Consider the following 24,967-nt stretch of genomic DNA (forward strand, 5'->3'; position numbering starts at 1 on the left):
GCAGACTGGATGGGCCTTGGCCCTTATCTGCCGTCTATTTCTATGTTTCTATTTCTATGTTTCTATGTTTCTATATATGTAAAACATTTGAAATTAAATACAAATCATTCTATCGCACATCCTGCATTCCACACATCACACATTTGGGGCCCCAAACATCCATAGATCCACACGACATATTTCATTCATATTTAATACAAGAAAGCTTTTCTTCTATACCCAGCATTGGAATGCCAGGCATATCTGTTTTCACTCAGGCCATGAGGTTTCATGACAATCCAAAGAACACTAGCAACTCAGGCCTTTTCTAAACGGTAAAACTTCAGTATGGTTTACACCTGGAAGAGACACACAGAAAGACAGAAAACAAGATGGAGGCAGATTTAATACAAAATGGAGTCATTAATACAAAATGTTTTGTCTCTCTTGAGGCAATCAGGTGCTAAGTCTTCATCTGTTTTATGCCACTGTACTAAGTTTTCATCCTGGTTTAGCTACTATTCAGAGAATCAAACAAATCCTAAGACATCTACTATCAAACACTCAACAAGAACCAAACCTCTAATTCTAGATTCCCACATGATTAACAGGTTCTGCCTTCAGCCTCTTACTGGTCCCCCTAGATCTCACCATGAAGCCACATTTTTGGTTCCTTCTTCTCGTACTCTGCTCATTTAACAACACTACTCACTTCCTGAAACCTCTCCCCCCCCAATTTACTTGACTCCACAAAGTAATATTTGCCCAGGTCTCAGAATCCCCGCACTAGTGCGCACCAGAAATCACCCCTTCAAAAAAAAACCTCCGAGGGGTTAACTACTCCACTTTATAGCCCGTTCCTCCTGCCAGTTTACCCAACCTCACTTCTGACTCTCTCACCCCAGTCCCAACACTCTATTGTAATGCCAGATCAGCTTGCAATAAGACACAAATTCTAAAGGACCTACTCAGGGACTTCGATCCTGGATTCCTGTGCATCACAGAATCATGGATCAAAAAAGATGATATAATCACACAAAATGAACTCTGTTCCTATGGTTATCATGGCCTCTTTTCTCCCATAATAAACCGAAAAGGAGGAGGCCTGGCACTCCTCTACAAATCATTCTTCAATGTTCAGCTCCTCAAAAAGGGTAGCCACACTTCACTAGAATATACGTTAGCTTCAGTCAACGACGAACTCCACACCTACCCATTAGGCATCCTGTTACTATACCGGCCTCCAACCCGCTGGAATAAATCCTCCGATCTCGTCTTTGAGACTATAACAAGCGCTTTCCTAAAATTTCAGAGACTACGATCATTGGCGATATTAATCTCCACCTAGATGACAACACCAGCAAGGATGCAACCGAATTCAACAACTTCCTTACTTCTCTAGGATTCCCCTCTCCTGCGTCCTCCCCAACCCACAAAAAGGAGCATACTCTAGATATCATCAGCTTCCTCGACCTGACTGAGCACAAAACTTCTGCCAAGGATGCTCGTTGGGATCATGTCCCTTGGTCCGATCACTTTTTAGGTTCTTTCTGCCTCCCCATTTTCATGTCTCACCTTGGATCTCCACCACGTGTCACAAATTCTATTACCTTCCACAAAAAAATCATGAGCAAACTGTTCTGGACACAATTTCTCTTGTCCTAAGCCCGTCAACCCAGAATCTAACTGGCACAACTAGGTAAACGTCTCAGAGTCCACCTATTGTGCTCTTGCCCCTTTATCTACTAAATCTATCTCCTACTCCCGTAAGGCCTCCTGGTATCTTCCATACCACAAAGAACTGAAGCAGAAATGTCGAGCTCTGGAGCGTAAATGGAAAAAATCTAAATCCCCTTCAGACAGACAATCCTGTAGGGACAATATCAAGTTTTATAACTCAGTTCTAAAAAAAGCAAGGAAGAACTTCTATAGTGACAAAATATCCAGATCCAACAACCAGAGTTTAACATCTGGCGAACCTTAACTTCTAAAAATTATTTCACCATTCCCCCTTCCTCCCCATCAGCAGACGACCTAGCAAAATTCTTCAACGAAAAGATCACTACCATAAGGAGCTCCTTCCCACTAGAAGTCTCTTACAACTCTCTGGCTCCCAACGACTCTAATGGGCTGCCGCGTGAGCGGACTGCTGGGTATGATGGACCTCAGGTCTGACCCAGCAGAGGCACGGCTTATGTTCTTATGTTATGTTCATGCATATTCATTGGGGAAATCCTGAAAACTTGACTGGATTGCGGCCCTCAAGGAAGGACTTTGAGACCTCTGCTCTAAAGCCAGTCCTCCAACCTGGATTGTTAAAACTGCAAAACAGTGATAAAAAATAAATATGAAAACAAATTATTGTGGTTTTACAACACCCATTCATTTAAAAAAATCCATGTTATCATACCATTATATAGATTGAAATCACCATAAACTGTAAAATATATAGCATTTTTATATTCCACTCTTACATAAATCAAAACAGTAAGTGCAATCAGCCTTGTTGATACAATATCATAACATGATTGAGCAAACATATATGCTGCTGAAAATGCATATTTCAACACACCTACACTCCATGCAATCCATAAATAATATACGCACACACATTCATCTAACTCAAACAACCACTTGTTGAACATGCATAACCACTTGTACACTGCATGGGAGGGATCCTCCATAATGGTTGAAAATTACAATAATGCTTTCTAATCTTATGCACTTTTCAGTCCTGTTGGTTCCAAACATCCTAGACAGTGTATCCATCTTGCTTGTCTCCATTACAACCTTCTATTTCTCTCTCCACCTCTCGCCCAAATGGGTTCAATATCTAACACAGCAGCTTTCACTAATATCTTTCTTCCTCATATCTGATATAATAGCTTAGGGATCTGCTAAGCCATGATTTTCTCAGGTATTTTCACCTTCACATGGCTAGGATGACTAACCCCCATGACACAATGGAAGCGGCTGTGGCTCAATGGGTAAAAGCCCTGTGCTCATCTCCCAGAAGTCATGGGTTCAAATCCCAGCACATATTTTAATTGTGGCATTCTACCTTGCAGGTGCACCTTGTTGATCTCACAATGAGCTCAGCATTATGCAGCTGCACACCTCCATTTGCAATGAAGTATAAGCCATGCTAAGGTCTGTATCTGTTTTTTTCAGTTTTTAAGCTTTTGCAAATGAAGTTATGTATGCAATCTATACTTTTTCATGTGCTTTCCTTGCTTTCAATAATGAGATGATTGGAGCACTGTTTAGTCAGAAAAAAAGGGTAGCTCTTAGGAAAAAACCTAAAGCTGTGTTTTTTTCATATACTCTGTTTCAGTTAATGGATGTTTTCCTTGACACTTCTCCCTCCGTACTCACAGTTTCAGCAATCGCAGTTTCTATTATTTGCGGTTTTTAGCTTGCTGGCTCCTCCCCCAAATGACATCAGCTTGCATAGAGAAATCGCTGATTCCAAGCATTTACAGAGAAAATCTCTGATTCCCAGAAATTTTTCTCTGTGTTTTGCCTCTTCTTCAGGAATAGGCCAGGTCTCCCACCACGTTGTTCATGGTTTCACCATATTCACAATGGTTTTTAATAGAAAACAGCAAATAACTTATGAAAAAGTTATTTGAATTTTTTCTGTATTCGCAGGTCTGTTAATCCCCTATCACAGCGAATATGGAGGGAGAAGTGTAATTAGTAAATAACATTGCTTTTGTCCACAAAAATAGAAGATTTTGCGTGTAATACAGTTCTCCCTCAAAATTCACGGAAATTCCAGGAGCACCTGCGAATGCAGTTTAGGAACGGCTCACAGGCGGAAGAGGGCTGCAGGGGTGGCGGCGGTGTTGAAAAAAGGCTGATGTCCTACGGGATCGTTCTTAGTATTTTCTAACTGCCTCTTCTGGGAACTAAAGTCAAGCTACACCAATCAGGAGCTGCTGTGACATGCTATCTGGGGCGTCAAAGCAGCTCCTGATTGGTGTAGCCTAACATTAGTTCCCGGAAGAGGCGGTCAGAAAATACCGCGAATGACTAAGTTCGCGAACTGCGAATTGGGGGTGGTTTACTGTATATCTGTTTTGATGTGTGTTTATGTGGTGCCTTATTAAATGTATTTTGAGCTTAATAAAGCAAAAATAAAAACCCAGCGAGCTATTTAGCAGATCACATTAAGGATGTCCAAACTGCGCCTAAGTTCCATCCATAGAACTCATGTCTATCTGAAGCCCAAAATACACTCAAAAGTAGACCTTCTTTACAATGCCTATAGGACTTAGGGCTCCTTTTACAAAGGTGTGCTAGAGCCTTAACGCACGGAATAGCGCGTGCTAAATTGCTGCGTGTACTAGCCATACCGCCTCCTTTTGAGCAGGCAGTAGATTTTTGGCTAGTGCACACTATAGCAAGCGCTAATCCGGTATGTGCGTTAAAAACTAGCTCACCTTTGTAAAAGGAGCTCTTACTTTTACAATTGCTATGCAACTTGCTAGCTCATTGTGTAGCACACTGGTTAGACCTACAGCCTTCTACCCTAATGTTGCTGGTTCGAATCCTAGTCACTCTCTCTGATGGAAGAGAAATAAGAACATAAGTTGCCTCCGCTGAGTCAGACCAGAGGTCCATCTCGCCCAGCGGTCCGCTCTCGCGGCGGCCCAATAAAAGCATTAAACAGATCCAACTCCCAGTATCACAATTATAATGAAAAACACCATAAAATTGCCATTCTAATAACATCATAATAATAAAATATTATAACATTAAGAACATTGTTTGGACGTCTAACTCTCGCCTAAATCCCGATTCTCTAAAGGACGTCTCAAAAATTGGACATCTAAACAGTGCTGAATGTCGCTGAGCGCAGGTGTACAAAGGACATCCAAACCGCGCTTAACTTTAGATGCGCTTTGCAGAATCGGGGCCAAAATGTTGTTTTATCAATGTATCATTGCTGAGTGTGAAAACAAAAAAGTTATAGCTATAATACCAAGAAATTTACTCCATTAAACAAAAATAATATCAAATTTTAAGAAAAATGGAGCTTTATGTAATCAGTTGCTTTGAGGGACCACAGGATGGGCTTTAAAAATTTTTTTTAAATTATCTTCTCATCAAGCACAATCAAATTCATGGGAAAAAAATTTGTACAGTTTTCAAATTTTAGTTTTTTTCTGGACAACCCTAAGGACCATGAAAGCATGTCTGAGAGAGATTTCTCTTGTGGAATGTTTATAACTTCATCCTCTTCAGGACAATCTAGCAACCATTTTTTTAGGCAAAAGAGGACATAGGAGAGGTAGAACCAGAAAAGGAGGGTGAAGGTATGCCCAGCAGTCCAGACCAACCAACTATTTGGGACCTTGTAGCAAATCTGCCTGCATCAATTAATCCTCAATTAATCCATCAATTAATCTAACTTATAGATAAGCAATTAAAGGTTCAAGCAAATGATATTAAAAACTTACAATCTGGAATGCTTGAGTCTAAAAATTATATGGAAAAAGTGAATCAGGAATTGACTTTGGCTAAAATGATTCAAGAAACTTTGATAAAAGATAATTTGAATCTTAGGAGGAAATTGGAATCCCTGGAAAATCTGTCACGCTCCAACAACATTAGAATAATTAACTTCCCTAGAAGTGCTATTTATTCTCCTAGGGAAATGTTAAAAAGATTTATGATGAAGGTTTTGGAGATTACCAAGGAACTACCACCTCCTTTATCCAAGGTTTATTACTTGCCAGCAAAACTCGAAGATCAGCAGCAAGGAATTGCTCCTGACTTAAATGTATCAGAATTGCTTGAACTTTCTGATAGTGAAACTGTTTCACCTGCTACATTGTTACTTACAGTAGCAATGGCACCAAATAAAAATTGGTTTATGAAGTGTTTCTTTAAGAGTAAGAAGTCCTTTTTAGGTTTAAAAGTACAGATGTATCCGGATTTGGCCAGGGACATCCAAAAACGTAGGAAATAATTTTTGTTATTGAAACCCGGGGTGCTGGCCTTAGGGGCAACTTTTTACCTACGTCACCCTTGTAAATGTGTAGTGCGATATCTTTCACAAAAGTATGTATTTTTTGAGCCTGTTCAGTTGACATCTTTCCTATCACTGTCACGACTGGAGAAGGAAAATAAGACCTAAAGGTAAAGATAATTTAAAGCCCAATATAGAGATATTAATGAGGTGACTATTTCAACTTCAGTGTTCTCCCTAGAGCCTGTTAGCCAGGCGCTCCACCCAGCTAATTTAGATGACTGCCCAGCTGTCATCTCAGTCAGAAATCCTGCTACTACTGCTGCTACTCAAACATTAAAAAAAAACCCCCACAAAAAACACCCTCTCACTGGTTTGGAGATTCCCCGGGCTGACTCGGCACAGCCTGAAGAGTCGTCAGAAGTTCAACGTTTGACTCCTGCCTCAGCCTGAATTTTTAATACTGCAGAGCGGGCACAGACAGTGTACTGTGGCTTCGATCCCACAGCTGACTCCTTACACGTGGGCGCTTTCAGCGCGCAGGCCACCGCACGCATCGGAGACCCCAGCGGACAGATAGGCTTATGTGAGCCACTTGAGCAATTGGTGCAGAATGTGCGCAGGCTGTGTGAGAGTATGCAGCATGTGCGCGCCAACGGGGAGCTTTTGTGTAGGGGCAGTCTTGAGTATCCTGAACAACTCCGCCTGGTATGAGGAACGTAGAGCCGTGGAGTTTCTGACGTTGGTGGGTTGCCATTTTCGCATGGGCACGCTGCTAAGCCGGCATAGTGTGCAGAGCCCCGAGGGCATGAGCCTATGGCGGGAAATAGTGAAGTGAGGAGGGAAGCTTACAACTTGCTGCTTTTACTTGCTTTGGGCCTTCCTCGCTGCCAGGTCCTGCCTACTGTTTCCGCGAAGGCAGGACCCAGCAGCGAGGAAGGCCCGAAGCAAGCAAGAGCAGCTAGTAGTAAGCTTCCCTCCTCACTTCCCTGCCTTAGCCTGTAGCGAATTGTGAATGCTGCGCTGCGGGGAGGGGAGGAGAAATGCTGCACTCGGTGCACTGTGGCCAGTTGGGGGGGAGAGAAAGAAATGCTGCTGCTGGCACTGCAGGGGAGGGGGGAAAAATGCTGCAGTGTGGCCAAGTGGAGGGGGGAAGAGAAATGCTGCTGCACCCAATTGGGGGGGAGGGAGGGATGGAGAAGGAAGATCAGGGAAGGGAGAGGAGAGGAAAGAGAGATTCCAAGATCATGGGAGGGAAAGGAAAGGAGATACCAGACCATGGAGGGGGGAGGGAGAGATGTCAGGGCATATAAGAGGGGGGGAAGAGACAGATGCCAGACCAGGGGGAAGGATGGAAGGAGAGGAGAGATATGTCAGGGCATGGAGGAGGGAAGGGAAACTAAGGAGAAAAATGCCAGACCACAGGAAAAGGAAGGAAAGGAGCTGCCAGAGCAAAGAGAGAGATGCCAGGGCAATGTGGGTTGAGAAGGGAATGAGATAGAGATGCCAGAGCATAGGGGAGGGGGTGGAGACAGAAAAATGGAGACCGGGTGAAGCTGAAATGAATCATGTACAAAGGAGAAAAGGCACAGGATATACAATTTATTGAAGGACATAAAAAGAGGGAACATGCCGTATGGAAGAGAGAGGGTGGACAGTAGATGGAAGGGGTGGGTAGAGAGAGGGCAGAGGCTGGGTGGAAGGGGCAAAGAGAGAGGGCAGATGTTGCATGGAAGTGATAAAGGCTGTATAGAAAGAAGAGAGTGAAGAGAAGATGAAGCAGAAACAGCAAAAGGTAGAACATTTTTTTGTTGCTTTACTATTGATAAAAGTTTATAAATAGGAAATGGAAATAAGGCAGTTTTTATGGGGACTAAACCCCCTTTCCTCTAGTCAGGATAGGATACCATAATAGCAGTATACTGTACTGTCTTGAAGAAAGATTTGTCTCTGAAAGCTAATTGAAACATGGATTAGTCCAATAAAATGGTATTTTCTTATTTCTCGTTATTTGTTTTACTTCTGTTTGTTCATTTGTAAAGTGGTGATTGTTATGTATCAGTTTTTTCAAATTTACATCAACTGTCTTTATATTTTGCATAGTATTAATGGACATGTGTCACTGTTTCTGTGGTGTTGCAGAGTCTGGTTTCTTGGCGGTTTAGTTTAACTTATGTCTACATATTTCTATTTTTAGTTTGTGATTATTCCATATTGGGCGAGGGTGTATCTCTGTTCTGTGTGTATGAAAAGGACACGGTTTTTTGTTAGCATTGACTGTACAGGATTAATTGATTGTGCAGGATCTGGCTTGTTTTACAATGCATGTGTTGGTGTTCTAGTACTCACTGCAGTGTTTAAGATGCTGCCTTTTCCTAGGTTGTGTGACTCATAGATTATTACTAAAAATAACTTTTTTATATAGAGGAGGGGGTTGTTAAAAATGATCAGCACTGGCTGTCATATATACTAGGTACACCACTGGATTTAATGACCCTATTCTAACCACCAAATTTCCCTGTTCCTCCTCACCCCACCCGACTACTTTTTCATGCCACCCATGGGGAGAGATGGGGTGAGGGGCAGTTGGGAAGAGAAAGGAGAGAAGTTGGATCTGGGTATGGAAGGGAGGTAGGGAGAAATTTTAAGCCTGTGGATGGAAGGCAGAGAGATGCAGCATCTCTTTTTTTTCCCCTCCATCTCATTGTTCAGCATCAAAGGGGAAGGGAAGAAGAAAAACAGAAAAGAGAGGGAGCAAAATGTTGGACCATGGGATTAGAGGAGGAGAGATGGACCCATGGGAGGGCAGGAGGGATGAGATCTGGGATAAGAAAGGGGATGGAAAGAAAGGGACAGGGAGTTATAGCCTGACCAGTGGAGAGTGGGATGGGATTCTGAAAGTGGTAAGCCATGTAGATGAGGTTAAAATGGAGTCAGCAGTGAGTGGTAGAAATGTGGTAATGGGGAGTAGATAGAAAGGAATAGGAGGCTAGGAAAGGAGTGAAATGGGAAATGGGAGAGCTAGGGACTGAGAGAAGATGGAGAATTGAGAGGTAGCTGAACATTTAAAAAGAAGAAGGGTGAGAAAGAAGGCAAGATTTGAGTGGACAGAGGCAGAAAAGAAAAAGTTAAGAAAGCTGAAAGGGAAAAATCAATACATTGGAGATAGGCATAAGAAGGAAATGAAACGACAGAAGAGGAGAAATAAATGGACAGCAGACACTGGAAAGAGAATTAGTTGAAGATAGAGAAAAAGAAGAAAGAGAAACTGGGACCAAGATGATGGAAAAACAAAACATCCAGACAACAAGGTAGAAAAAATTGTTTTATTTTGAATTTATTAACTGGAATATGTTAGCTTTGGGATATGTGCATCACAATTATTTTTGTATTCAGTGGTGTAGTCATATACAGCTGATTTGGGGGAGGGACTGGAGCCCAAAATTAGTGGATGGGCACCAAAGTTTCTCCCCACCTGAGTGCAATTTACAAATACTAGAGCTATTGGGGATCTCCAAGCCCTGCCACCTAAAGACATCTTCCTCCAGTCTGACAACCCAAAATCTCCAAGCTTTGCAGCCAATGGCAATATCCTCAAGCTGCCAATGTTTTCATGCATGCATGAAAGCTAAGGTGGGGGGGCAGGGAAGAGGGAAGGCAGCAGCTCTGCAATATTGCTGTCGGCTGCAGAACTTGGGAAGTTGGAGGGAGAGAAAGTGGCTGTCAGTTGGTGAGGCTTGGGGATCCCTACTAGCTACAGCAGGGGAGATGTTCATTTTGAGGGAGCCCAAGCTCAAAGTGGGAGGCCCAAAAAAGCAGTAATATTTACCCTGACTGAACGATCCTCCACGTGTGCCGCTTACAGCTGATGCAGCATCCTCACTCTGATGAGGCTCACCTCTGAAGAGGCTTATCGTAGCTGTAATAGAAGTGAATAGGAAAACCCAGGAGTGTGCATCCCAGCTCATCAGAGTGGGGATGCGGAAGCCTGTGGCTGCTCCAACTGTCAGCGGTGTATGTAGAGGGATCACTCAGTCAGGGTAAGTATTACTGCTTTTTTGGGGTTCCTCTCCACAGTGTCCCTTTAAATGAAGGTTTATTATTAGATACGTACATCTTCTTTATTAGTGATTGCAAATTTGGGACCTACTCGGCCTTTTTTTTTTTTTTTGCTCATCAGCTAGTGTGCAGCCCCAGAAAATGTTTTTTTTTCGTACAATGCAGCCCAGGGAAGCTAAAAGGTTAGACACCCCTGCCCAACTCCTTCACCATGAGCAGGGAGGGGTAATTTGCATAGCACCAAATTTGCACCTCCAAATTTCCCCATCCTGCCCCACCTGGCTGGAAAAAATTTCTGGGGAGAACACTGAACTTGATTTCAGCCAAGTCAACCATTTGAATTCTTTATCAAATATTTATTGATTCCATTAAGTTTAATCTTGGAACTGTTAATTGAGGACTAGTGCTAGATAAAGCATTTTAATTTTTTTGCCTCATTTATTTTCCTAAAAAATTACTTTATGCTTAAAGCTTTCTGTACAAGTTTATGCTTAATTGTTTTATTATGAAAATGATAAAATAAATAAAAAAAAGATGACATACAATGGTATAATACCTGTCCAAGTAGTTTTGACAATTTAACTAGAGTACAAAGAACAGCAATGCATGACCTGATAAATGATGATTTGATTGTTATCAAGAAGACAGGTAAAGATGTGGTTATTGTCATATAGGACAAAACGGACTATCAAGCGGAAGTATGTAGACAACTGAGTGACTCCACCACATATAGACCACTTGTCCTTAATACGACAAAATGCCTACAAAGTAAAATACAGAAAATTACATGTATGGGTATACAGATGGGTTTTCTTACATTGAAAGATCACAAGTATTATCCACTTATCAATCCTTATGGCTAAACTCCAAGATTCAAATTGGCAAGTTTGGGATCTTCTGGTAGCAATGGATGCAGGTAGGTATAAGTACACTAGATCAGTGGTTCCCAACCCTGTCCTGGAGGACCACCAGGCCAATCGGGTTTTCAGGCTAGCCCTAATGAATATGCCTGAGAGAGATTTGCATATAATAGAAGTGATAGGCATGCAAATCTGCTCCATGCATATTCATTAAGGCGAGCCTGAAAACCCGATTGGCCTGGTGGTCCTCCAGGACAGGGTTGGGAACCTCTGCACTAGATGATGTTATATCAGATGGGAAAATGCTTAATTTTTCACGACTGCAACAAACATTTGGTATTGCTAAGTCTCAAAATTATAAGCAACAAACATCTGGTATTGCTAAGTCTCAAAATTATAAGTGGTTGCAGTTGAAGCAAGCCATTCAGAAGGGGTTCCCTGATTAGCAAAATCTAAAAAATCATTATAGCTTGCAGGTCCTATCCTTCCAGACAGATTTTTTAGGGCATCAGGCTGCCCGGTGGTATAAATTAATATCTGAATTCTTGAATAAAAAACCAAAATCTAGTCTTAGAGACATTTGGAGCATTGAGATAAAGCAGTATATTTCTGTGTCTCGATGGTCACGAATTTGGACTTGGAAGATGAGATGTACAGCGTCAGCATCTTTGAGACAAACATGGTTTTTCTTGTTACATAGATCTTTTTGGACCCCGGTTAGGTTGCAAAAGTTAGACAGTTCTAAATCTAATAGATGCTGGCATTGTCATCTAGACATTGGGACACTGGATCATCTGTTGTTCTATTGTCCTTTGATACTCAACTTTTGGAAGTCAATATGGGGAAAGATTAATAACATATTGGAAGCATCAATTCCACTGATATATGAGGTAGTCGTATGTGGAACACTATTACATATTCAGCCCCCCCATGGACCGATATAAATGCTATCTTTTCCTAATTATGACTGGGATAGCCATGCAGATAATAACCCGTAATTGGAAAAATTATAATCGCCTGAATTTTCCTTTCTGGTGGGCAAATTTATGCTCCAGCTATATGTATGAGAAAATGAATGCTGACATGTTGGGGCATAACAATCTATTTAAGCTGGCTTGGGGCCCGTTGATATCTTTTGTTACTTCACTATAGTTGTCCTTTGTTTATAATTTAAATTTTTGTTTATTTTCATACACATGCAGGGAAGGGTAAGAGGGGAGAGGTTATTTCTTTTTCTATCCTAATTTTAGCCCTTTGAGTATATATATCCATGGTAGGTGGGATGACTTTACTATTTTAAATAGGGTTATGTTATTGAAAGAATCTATGTTTTTTATGTTTTTATTGGTTTTTATTGATTAATCATTGGGTGGGTGGGTGGGAAAAATGGTTGTTCATGTATATTTGTATGATGAATGTGCTTTTATTGACTTATTACATGGATACGTATTTATGGTTTGCACTTTCGATGTTTGGAAAATCAATAAAGAATTAAAAAAAAAAAAAAGAAATCACAAGTATTTAAAGAACACCCAGTGACCCCTGTATTGCACTTGTTACCTAAAATACATATGACTGATTTCTCCTCCAAGATGTCCAATAATGTCCTTAAGTGTCTCTCTGTTAGAATCACTTTCCTGTTTAGTGGATCAGTTCCTCAAATTAGAAGTTGTAAAGAGTAAGTCATATATCAAGGACTCTATATTTTTAAAATTTATTATTAGATATTCAAGATGGGTTTCCTTTTGTGATGGTGTTTGCATGACTTCCTTGTATAAATCTATCCCTCAGGATGACACACTCTGCGTGATCAATAAGGTTTTGGAACAAAGGATTAGACCACATCTGATACCAACTTCTTTCCTGATGGATTTATCTCATATAGTGATATGAGGTATATGGATATATTCACAATAATTGGTTATAAAAACGGTGAAATTGTGTGACTTGGAATGGGCAGTTTGGGACACAGATATGGCAATGATGGTCCCATGGTAACCCTTGCCTATACTGTGGCATTATGGTTATGGGTCTGAGCACATCATATTATTTTAAAGAAAATTTTAAAGGACATTATTAAAGCATTTAAGAGTTGGACTTGTGTTTTGGGGATTGTTTATGAGATTGTACACAAGTATTGATCTATAGGTGCACTCCTAGTTGGATGTTAGTATATAGTGATGAAAGAGAATTTTTTTAAAGTATGATGGACAATATTATTTACAGACATCTGGTGCAGCGATGGGGGGCTACTTTAGCTCTGTCTGTTGCAAATATATACTTGATTGAGACCTTGTGGGTATATTATTCTCCTTTATTGAATAAAATTCACGGATAGTTCAGATACATCGACAACATTTTCATTTTATGGAATGGCACTGTACCCGAATTAAATTTTTTTTTCTAGTCTAGTTAAATTCTTTTGGTGAACACATCCAATTCACTATGATTTTCTTCTGAATATCAGATCAATTTTTTGGATATTATGATTCAACAGTGTGAGGGCTCTTTCATCATTAATGTGTATAAAAACCTACAGATTAAAATACTATTCTAAGCTATGATAACTGTCATCATAAGAAACTTAAGAACATCTTACCATTCTCTCAAATTTTGAGAATTAGGAGAAATTGTTCCAGGATGTGTGACTTTAAAGTACAAGCAAAGAATTCCTTGATGAGGGATTTAAGAGATAGCGGTTATCCAAAAAGTGTTGAGAAAAGCACATAAGAGAGCAAAATACTACAATAGAGACCTTGTGCTAGAAAGCAACATTCAAGATACCAATGACAATTTGGTTCAGACCTGTGTCATGAGATTCTCTTTTCAAAGCTCAGATGTGGTAGATATAGTAAGAAAGAATTGGGAGATTGTGTAATTCAATCCTGTGTTCTAGCATAGTAATATAGTAGATGACAGCAGATAAAGACCCGAATGGTCCATCCAGGCTGCCCAACCTTACCCTCTCTTTAAATTACTGATTTGTTTTAAATTTTCCTTCTGGGCCAAAACTCAAAGGTATGTCCGGTACTGTGCTTAGGTTCCATCTACTGAAGTCTCCATCAAAGCTCACTCCAGCCCATCTGAACCATTTCAACCATCGAAGCACTCACCTCAACCAAATGGCCATATAAGGACACAGACCGTGCAAGTCTGCCCAGTACTGGCCTTAGTTCTTCAGTATTTACCATTATTTTCTAATTCAAGATCCTCTGTGTTCATTCCCATGTTTTTTGAACTCTGTCACCATTTTCCTCTACCACCTCCCTCGGGAGCGCATTCCAGGCATCAACTACCCTCTCCGTAAAGAAGAATTTCCTTACATTACTCTTGTCTACCACCCCCTCAACCTCAAATTATGTCCTCTGGTTTTACCATTTTCCTTCCTCTGGAAAATATTTTGTTCTTTCAAGTATTTGAACAATGAGAGTTGCTTTCTCACATGGAAAGAATCTAAAATAATTTTTGAGTTCAGGAAATATGAAGATTAACTCTTCAAGACCTTTAAAATCTGTTTTGCCACTAGGACACTATAAGGTATGGCATGCAGTATTTGTGAATTGACTACAAATTAAAGAATTCAACAATCCAACTGATATAAAAAACTGTCAACTTAAGACTTTCACTAACTGCAGAACGATGTATGTGGTGATTTATTCATGTCAAATATTGCATGTGTGGGGGGAAGTGACTTCACAGCACAAGCTGGACGTGTAACATTGGAGCTCCACAGGGCTCAGTCAACTACATAAGAACATAAGAAATGCCTCTGCTGGGTCAGACCAGAGGTCCATTGTGCCCAGAGGTCCGCTGGCGCGGTGGCCCAACAGGTCCAGATCCTGTGTAGTAGTCTTCTATCTGTACCTCTCTATCCCCTTTTCTTTCAGCGATATTATTAGAATTTTTTGCGATTTTTGGACTACGCGGATAATATCTGCGTAGATGTAAAGCACACAGGCACAAGAAGCAATGAAAAAAGGAATGCATCACTGCACGGATCTAGCAACATTTGCATTTAAGACACTCCAGCAAGCAAGATGGTAACAGGACATGTTCCTCCAGCGGAAAAGACACTGGTGGCACAGCAGGTTCCTCAGGAACCAGATAAAGATGCCAATCCTATGATTGGATTTTGAGTACTTTTAGAAGAAATAAAAACTGACTTAAAAGCAGTACGCTTGGAGTTAACTATCTTGGCCAGTGACCTGTGTGGAGAGATCACCGAATTGGGTAACTGGCTCGTGGAGCATGAATCACGTTTGGATGAGTATCATGAGGCAATCTCTAGTCTGGAAACCTCCTTTCAAGCCAGTAAGTCTACCCATTGCTACCTACTTGATAAAATAGAGGATTTGGCAAAGAGATCCCAGAGGCATAACCTGCATTTTCGTGGCCGTCTGGAGAGCCAGGAATATAACAATTGTGAAACGACGAATCAACAACTAGTAAGTTACTTATTATCTGATTCCACGCATGCACTGGATGCGGATAAAGTGCGCATTGAATGAGCTCACCGTACTTTGGGATGAGCCCAGGCTAATAACCACATAACATAGTGACAAACTTTGTGGATTATAAATTAAAGGAATCTATTCTCTCGGTGGCGCTCTCTAAGACACCATTTACTTGGGATACTTATTCCATTGAAATATACCAGGATTTAGCCACAACCACACTTCGGCGATGGCGAGAATTGCAACTTGCAACCCTATACTCGCTATTTGGCAGATAAAGGAATAAAATATAAATGGCAATATCCATTTGAACTTAGCTTAATGCAAGAAGCGAAAGACTTTTTCCCAGATATACTAAATCCTCTTAATAAAGGACTTGAGGCAACTACAACCCAACAACCCTCAGGAGGCCTTCTTCCACCACACTCCAAGTGGCAGCGTACCACAAAGGGAAAGGGCCAACTCACAAGACAAGCATCTGCAGCTTCAAGGGGATCAGCACAATTAGGATCTGGTTGATCTTCCTGAAGTGCTTTATAGTGCTGCAATTTGGTGTATTTCACTGATTTAAGTTACAATGACTATCATACTCTGGACGTTTCAAGTTGCTCCTGGGGTATGTGATATCTGCCCTTGAGAGTGCTTCTTGAGTGACTTATAGTACTTTAGTTTATTGAAGGAACTTAGGCTGAGCCCTGCGGATATTCCTGCCCCCTGATGGGTTTGGTTCCCTACAATTGTAATATGACGGAGTTCTGTCATAGGCTTTTTGGGGTGCTTTCTCCCAGTAGGCAAATTCATTTTCATTTTCTGGTATTTTTTCAGTGGAAACAGATATTGCATGGGTGGGAAGGGGAATGAATTGGGATTGGGAGGTTTTAAGGGGAAGGTTATTCGCCATTTTGCCCCAGAGAGCTTATACGCAAACCCAGATAGGTACTTTTCGGAAGCTTATCTTCACTCTACTCTTAGATGACTGAGGTACATTTTATGTCCCTTAATGTGAGAGGACTTAACACACCTACTAAACGTTGGTTCCTTTTTAAAGAGGTGCAGCGTTTGAAAGCAGATGTTCTATTTGTGCAGGAAACGCATCTACGCCCTAGGCCTGAGTGACTGGTCTCTCACCCACGCTATCCTCATGCTCTCTTTGCATCCCATCTGGGGGGTTCTAAGATGAAAGGTGTGGGTATTTTATTTACTGGTACTCACCCTTGGCAGATACAGAAGGTAGGGAGAGACCAGGAGGGCCGGTCTATACTCGTAAGGGCCCAACTCTGGCAAACCACATATACATTTTTAAATATCTATGCACCTAATATGGCACAAAGTGCTTTTTACACACAACTCACAAACTTTAGCAACTCAACTTGAAGGGATATTAGTGGTGGGAGGAGATTTTAATTTAACACCACACCCCTCCTTTGACAACTCTGCACAGAGCCCAGTTTCTGAGTTTCCTTAACCAATTGGGCCTATCCGACTTATGACGGATTAGTAGCCCAGGAATGAAAGAATATACTTTTTATTTCCACAGACACTCCTCTTTTTCATGTATTGATATGTGGTTTGGTGGGCTGTTCCAGTTGGAATTGCTTTCTGAGATCTCTATTCATCAGTCAACCTGGTCTGATCATGCCCCAGTTAGTATGACCCTGTAGCTAGGCACACCGAAAATCTCAGTTGCGAGATTTTCTAGACATTAATGATGCCCCCAGGCATAGCGCCTGCTACCCTCTAGGAATCTTTAAAAGCAGTTATGCGAGGGAATATTATCTCCTTACAGGCCCATTTTACGAAAAAAAAAGAGAGAACAAAAATCACATCTTAGAGCATAAATAGTGAATGCTGAATGTGAATTACGAAATGTGAGTGATAAAATCTTGCCTAGGATTAAACTAAAAGAGGTGAAACACCAATTACATGAACTAGAGTTACTGGATATAGCAGACAACTTAAATAGACTAAAACAAAAATATTTTGAGTTTAATAATAAGGCTAGCCAGTTATTGGCCCATAAGCTTCGCAAATGCAGAGAACAAAATTATATTGCTGGGATTATTGATGAAGGGGGGAACTATCCGTTAACACTCAGGTTATACACAAGCAATTCCAATATTATTTTCAAACTCTACACTCTGGAAACAGCGCCGTCAGATACTCTAATTGATGATTTTTTGTCTAAGGTAAATCGACCTAAGATATCTTTAGTAGAGGCTGAGACACTTTCACAACCTATTACATTAGAAGAGGTGCCCTGGGCAATAAAGGTTTTGTCTAATTCTAAAGCACCTGAATTGGATGGTTTTTGTAACTGATTTTATAAAAGCTTTGCTACCTATCTGGCCCCTCTCTTGTTGAGGGTCTATAATGATTTTCATGAGACCACCATTCTCCCCTATTCATGGAGATTGGCTGCCATCACCCTGATACCCAAACCTGGCAAGAATCCCCAACACTGGTTCATATTGACCTATCTCTTTACTCGCAACCGACTGTAAAATCTATACAAAAATTTTAGCAGCTCACCTCCAAAAGTGTTTGGGAGGGATAGTGCATCCTGACCAGTCTGGATTTGTGCAGAGTAGAAAGGCAGATAACATCCGAAGAGCCCTTCATGTCATAGATGCAGCCCAGTCACATCACATACGGGCTATACTGCTTTCTCTGGACGCGAAGAAGGCATTTGACTGGGTGTCCTGGCCTTTCATGATGGCATGTCATGGGACCTTATTTACATTGGATTCAAGCCCTATGTCTCCAATCGTTATCTTCTTTGAAAATAAATGGTCAATATTTGAAAGCCTTTGAGCTCTCTCGGGGAACATGTCAGGGCTGTGCTCTTATCGCCCCTGTTATTTGCCTCATTTGTGAGTCTAAAGAGTTGTCAGGGGTCTCCTTGCCTTCAGTGGAAAATCGCATTCAGCTGTTTGCAGATGATATTCTTTTTTTATAATTTTCAATCATTACTTTCACATAATGAACACAGAAAAAGACAAATCATTACAATTTTACAATAATAAACTCATCAATTCATAATTTCTTTTCAAGCCCACATTATTGAGGAGACATACTTCATATTCTAAAGATATTAAACTAAGAAAAAGGGTTGAATGGACTCCATGTCCAATAATATATGGACAGATCCATTCACTAATTAAACAGGGTTCAATCATGTTATTCTTCAATCTATTTAGGTAAACAGTAATCATTTTGTCTCTCTAGGCCCGTCCAATTAATGCATGAATACTTACTATATGTTACTGCATGACCGGTACTACAGGCACAACCAGCCACAACTGGCTTCTCCATAGAATTTACTGTAGGATTATCCTTCTATTCAGAGTCAAGCTTTCGCTACCTCTCACCGTAAGTTCCCCCCATACCCAACCTGCCCTCACAATTCAACTCAGTTCCTTTCACCCAACTTACTCGGCTACAAAACCAGTCTCACCCTACCTCTACCTCTCTCTAGTGTCTGCTGACCCAGCCACACCCAGCCAGGCAATAGTCCCTACTTATCACAACCCGAACCACTCACCTTATCACACAATATGGCAATCTACAACAAACAACAACTACTCTTAGGGATTCTATACCTATACCTATTAAGCTCTAAATGCTGGGGCAATGAAGAAAACCCCCCCAACCTATGCACACCTACCCCATCTCCTGGCTCAGACCAGTCAAACTAACTAAGCCCTCCAACCCTCTCCAACTCCCACAAAACCAGCCAAAACCTGGATTTGACCTTCATCAAATCACAGTACTAAACACCACCCACAAACACCGCAAACCACACAAGAACAAGCTCTGCAACAGAAACATAAAAAAGATAACATATTCGGAAATCCCTACAGCAAACAGTTACGAAAACATTAAGGGATATTACCTAAACACCCGTTCCGTGAGAAACAAAGCCCACATAATAAATGATTGGATACTACAAACAAAACCTGATCTCCTGTTTCTGACAGAAACATGGATGATCTCTGACACCGACACTATCATGAAAGAAATTCTACCTCAGGGATATAAAATTATCCCACTATCAAGAAACTGGAAAAAAGGAGGAGGACTAGCGATCATCCTAAAAGATCACTACAACTACACCAAGATCGACTCCAAATCTTCAGATAATCTCGAAATACTAACTTGCAAAATCACTAACGCACAGTTAGAAGAATCATTAACCACAACCCTATTTTACATCCCACCCAAAAAATGGTCAAGCGCAAAAGAGGAATTCGCCGAATTCCTTACCTTATCTAACCTAAAAGGTTCATACAACCTGCTTCTGGGAGACATAAACACTCACCTAGAACAAAAGACAAAACCAGAAATAACTGAAATCGCCAACCTCCTTATGTCACTGGACTTTCCACACCCAGACACAGAAATAACCCACGAAAAAGGACACAAACTAGACCTAATCACCTTCTCCCACAAAGAAATACTAGCCCCCAAAATACAATATCACTCAGGCCCCTGGGAAAAATGTATCTGGTCAGACCATTTCATTGGCAAGTTCAATCTACATTGGCAAAAACAGAATACACAACAAAAACACAAAAACGCAAATATGAACACAGTAACCACCCGTGGCATTATTAACCCAACCGAATTCTGGACCCACTACGAGTTACAACCCATAAACACAGAAATTCAGGATTTCCCCGCAACATGGGAAATCTACAGCAAAGAACTCTTAGATCAAATAGCACCTTATAAAACATACAAAAAGAAAAATAGACCACCAAACGAATGGTTTGACGGTGAACTTCTAACCACCAAACAGGAACTAAGAAAACTGGAGAGAATCTGGCAAAAAACAAACAATGATTCAGACAAGTCAAACTGGAAACAAAAAATGAAAATATACAAAAATCTGATCAAAGAAAAACGCACTAAGCATTATGCAAATAAAATCGGTACTTCAAAAATAAACAGCAAAGAATTATTCAAACTAGTAAAAACTATAACCGATACAACACAAATACTGAAAAAGGACACTGAGCCCACTCCATCGGCACAAACCCTAGCCAACTTCTTTCAAAACAAAATCACCGAATTAAGAGCAACTCTACCCACATCCACAACAAATGCTCTTCAATTCCTGGACCCCCATGACCAAGACATCAGAGTAGACATGCTATGGGACCACCTCGAATACCCAAACTGGCAGCAATTCCTAAATTTATTTAACAAGTACACCAAATCTAACTGCCTACTTGATGCATGTCCCCCTAAAATCATGACAATTGCCCCCCTAGAATTTAAAAAGGAACTTTTTGTATGGCTAACATCCGCCCTTGCAAACGGAACACTAAACAAAAAAATGGGACATATACTAATCACTCCAATCCCCAAAGATCAAAAAGCCTCCTCAGCACTGACACCCAATTTCAGACCCATAGCAAGCATTCCCCTCTTCACAAAGATACTGGAAGGATTGGTCAACCTTCAACTAGTCAATTACCTGGACAAATTTAACCTCCTTAGCGAACACCAATCAGGATTCAGAAAAGGATACAACACAGAAACTGTCCTAGCCTCCTTGCTGAACCACCTTTATGATCTCTTTAGCAAAGGCAAAAGCGCACTGATCCTACAATTAGATCTCAGCAGCGCGTTCGACCTGGTAGACCACGAAATCATGCTACTGTGCCTTGAAGCAATGGGAATCTCGGGAAAGGCAAAGAAATGGTTCCAAGAGTTCCTAACAAACAGATCCTACCGAGTAATCAGTAATGGAAACTACTCTAATCCATGGAAAAACCCTTCAGGCGTGCCTCAAGGTTCCCCCCTATCCCCCACACTTTTCAATATCTACATCGCCTCCTTAGGTCACCTACTACAAAAACTAAATTTAATATACTACATCTATGCGGACGACATATCCATCCTTATACCCTTAAACGACATCACAAAAGAAACTGTAGATAATCTCTCAAACACAATGACCGCAATCGATAAATGGACCACTAATTTCAAACTAAAACTAAACGCAGAGAAAACAAAAGTCTTTCTGGCTAGTCCCAATGACAAAATTACGAAAACATCGATAAAAATAAACAACCACGAATACCCAATTTCCAAAAACATAAAAATACTGGGTATCACTCTTGACACTCACCTAACTATGACTGACCACACAAACTCACTTGTGAAAAAATGCTTTTATACGCTATGGAAACTAAGAACCATAAAAAAATTCTTTGACCCTTCATCATTCAGGTTGCTGGTACAGGCACTGATCCTATCCCTTCTTGACTACTGCAACATCATCTACCTAGGCATCCCACAAAAAACAATAAAAAAACTAAGATTAATACAAAACACCGCCGTTCGCCTAATTTTCGGACTTAGAAAAAACGACCACATCAGCCCCTACTACAAAAAGCTGCACTGGCTTCCAATAGAAGCGCGAATTCTATTCAAATTCGCTTGCACCTGTTTCAAACAAGCCTGGGGACTAGCACCTTCATACCTACTAACTCACTTCACCCTACACAACCCCACAAGAACGACCAGAAACAAAAACATCTTTGCATACCCAAAGACCACAGGCTGCAGATACAAATCCTTCTTGGACAGAACCTTTAAGTTCCAAGCGAACAGACAGCAAACCTGGCTGAAAAACCACATAAACGAACCAAATATGACTTATAATACATTCCGCAAATCGATCAAAACCACCCTATTCGCTAAACTCATTGACTAAAACGGTCCCCTCCCCCACTAAGACCCCCCTCATGGATGTTCTAAATCTTTCAGACACTCATTACCCTTAGATCTCCAATTAATATGTAAGTTTACCATTTAGACTATTGTTCGGCATCTAGACTCTTTGTTCGGTACGGTATTTAAACTTATTGTATAGTATTGTATTTAGACTTACTGTATTGTATTATATGTGGAGTTATTGTATTGTATTAGCATTGTACTGTACTAAGACCTTTGTTATTCGCTGAATGTCCAGCCTTCTTACATTGTAAACCGCCTAGAAGTCGCCTGACTATGGCGGTATAGAAAAATAAAGTTATTATTATTATTATTATCTAGCCACCAAAAATTGTTGAAACTGGATTGGATCCCAAAACACAAATTCAATGTCTTGTAATTTAACAACTCATATACTCAAATTCAAGAATTTATCCAAGTTTCCAAGTTTAATTCAGTTTTGATTAATCGCTTTTTCTTAATTCAAAGCGATGTACATTAAAAATTACATTATAAACAAAGTAATACATTGAGGATAGTTGACTGAACTTAAGACAAAAAATGACAATACTAGAAACAAATGGGAAAGAGAAGGCAAGAAGTTACAATATAAAATAAAGATGGGGATCACATTTAGGGAAGGAACATGAGGAAGGGGTGAAGCTTGGTCCTGAAATTGATTTATGATAAAATTATTATTAATTAATGAAGGCATCATTAAATAGAAAGGTTTTCAGGTTACTTTTGAATTTCTCTAGATTGACTTCTTGTCTCAAGTGGTAAGGTAAAGAATTCCAAGTTTGGGGAGCAGTGACAGAAAAAATATATTGGCGTCTTGTGTTTATGATTTTAAGAGATGGGATTGACAGTAGATGTTGGTCGGTAGATCTTAATGTTCTATTCGTGGTGTAAGGGATTAATGATTTATATATAAAAGCTGGAGTTTTGAGAGAAAGAGATTTGAAAGTTAGCAAGCTGAGTTTATAAATGATTCTATGAGTAATAGGAAGCCAATGGGCTTCCTTAAGAAGTGGAGTGACATGGTCGAATTTTTTGGCTTTAAAGATAAGCTTGACCGAGGTATTCTGTATGATCTGTAAACGTTTGATTTCTTTTTGAGCTATGCCTTTAAAGAGTGCATTACAGTAATCTATCTTGGATATTATGAGAGAGTGGATAAGAATATTAAGGGAATTATTGTTATCTCACATTCATGCCGTACTTCATTCATCCAACATTACAGTTTGTCTTACTGGTCCTCATCGGGCCACCAGGCACTCAAACTACTCTCATAGTGCTGGGCTTTATGCTCCTACTCGTCATCGGATCCAGCTTAATAGTTGCTTTAAATACTTGAAATAGTTATAATTTATTTTAATGTTAATCTTAAAAAAATATGTACTAAAAATACTTAGCTGTGCAAAAGACGCTTTTCAATGGGGGTAGAGTCACCAACATGTTTCGCCCATATAATTCAAAGGGCTTTCTCAAGGCTACCACTACCTAAAAAGATAAAAAGAAACCTAAGTCTCCATAGCCTATCACTACATTTTAGTGCATATTTAAAGCATTCAGTAGTCCTTATATAGTTTTAAACCGCTTCATTCACCCCTGCTTACCTATCCCCTTACACCATTCAACCCGACCATTGCGTCTAAGGAGGAATGGCGGGCAGAACAAGCCTCCTATAGCAGGGATGCCCATTCGAGTTCGTTATTTAACCCATAAGGGGTAACAGTATTCAAACGATAAATCCACCGTTGCTCCAATAAATTTAATCTACCCTCCCAGTCTCCCTCAAGCTTACCCTCATCCATACAGTCAGTCACTCTCCACTTAATTTGTTCTATTCTATGGCCCTTCTCTATCCAATGCTGGACTATTGGGGCTTGCACAGCATTAGTAATAATACGTGATTTATGTTCATTGAGACGTATATTAATCGCCCGCTTCGTCCATACAACATATACCAAATTGCATGGGCAAACTGTTCTGGGGGTGTGTCCCACTAGGTTCATTCATAAGATAATGAAGGATTAATTGTTAAGGGGGGGTACGCTCTGACGTTAGACGTTGGTGTCTCGAACACGTATGGGACGTTGACGTCAGGGACGTGGAGCGTTTAAATTCGTTGATTAATAACCTGCCCGCCATTCCTCCTTAGACGCAATGGTCGGGTTGAATGGTGTAAGGGGATAGGTAAGCAGGGGTGAATGAAGCGGTTTTAAACTATATAAGGACTATTGAATACTTTAAATATGCATTAAAATGTAGCGGTGGGTGGGTTGTGAGAATATCTGCCTTCTGTCCCTGGATAACACCTGTCACAGTAAGTAACTGTGCTTTATCCCAGGACAAGCAGGCAGCATATTCTAACTGATGGGTGACCTCCAAGCTAACTAGAAAGTGATGGAGGGAGAGTTGGCCATTAAGAAAACAAATTTTGCAAAACTGACTGGCCGAAGTGCCCATCCCTTCTGGAAAAAATTTCCAGCCAGTAATGTGAAGTGAAGGTATGAACTAAGGACCAGGTGGCAGCTTTGCAGATTTCCTCAGGGGTAGATCTAAGGAAAGCTACAGAAGCTGCCATAGCATGGACTTTGTGAGCAGTGACATGACTCTCCAGAGGCAGTCCAGTCTGAGTATAGCAGAATGAGATACAGGTAGCCAACCAGTTGGATATTGTCCGTTTGGTGACAGGATGACCCAACTTGTTAGGGTCAAATGAGATGGAGATTTGGGGAAATGTTCTATGAGGCTTTGTCTGATCGATGTAGTAGGCCAAAGCCTGTTTACAGTCCAAAGTGTGCAGCGCCGTTTCTCCTAGATGAGAAGGCTTAGGGAAAAAAACTGGAAGAACAATGGACTGATTGAGATGAAAGTCTGTAACTACTTTTGGTAGATACTTAGGATGT

At 40.6% G+C, this 24,967-nt stretch overlaps 1 protein-coding gene across 4 annotated transcripts in view; it reads left to right on the forward strand.

The window, feature by feature from the left end:
• The window catches only part of CBS (cystathionine beta-synthase), a 370,635-nt gene that overhangs the window by 327,909 nt on the left and 17,759 nt on the right, over positions 1-24,967 (forward strand). Inside the window, exon 16 of one of the 4 annotated variants that reach the window (XR_004539237.1) lies at positions 12,667-12,769. The exons of the other annotated variants lie outside the window; for them this stretch is intronic. The gene's annotated coding sequence lies outside the window, so the exon portion shown is untranslated. The remainder of the gene's footprint in view (positions 1-12,666; positions 12,770-24,967) is intronic. 4 annotated transcript variants of the gene reach the window in all.

The sequence above is a fragment of the Geotrypetes seraphini genome, chromosome 4, assembly GCF_902459505.1.
Source record: "Geotrypetes seraphini chromosome 4, aGeoSer1.1, whole genome shotgun sequence".
NCBI classification, from domain to species: domain Eukaryota; kingdom Metazoa; phylum Chordata; class Amphibia; order Gymnophiona; family Dermophiidae; genus Geotrypetes; species Geotrypetes seraphini.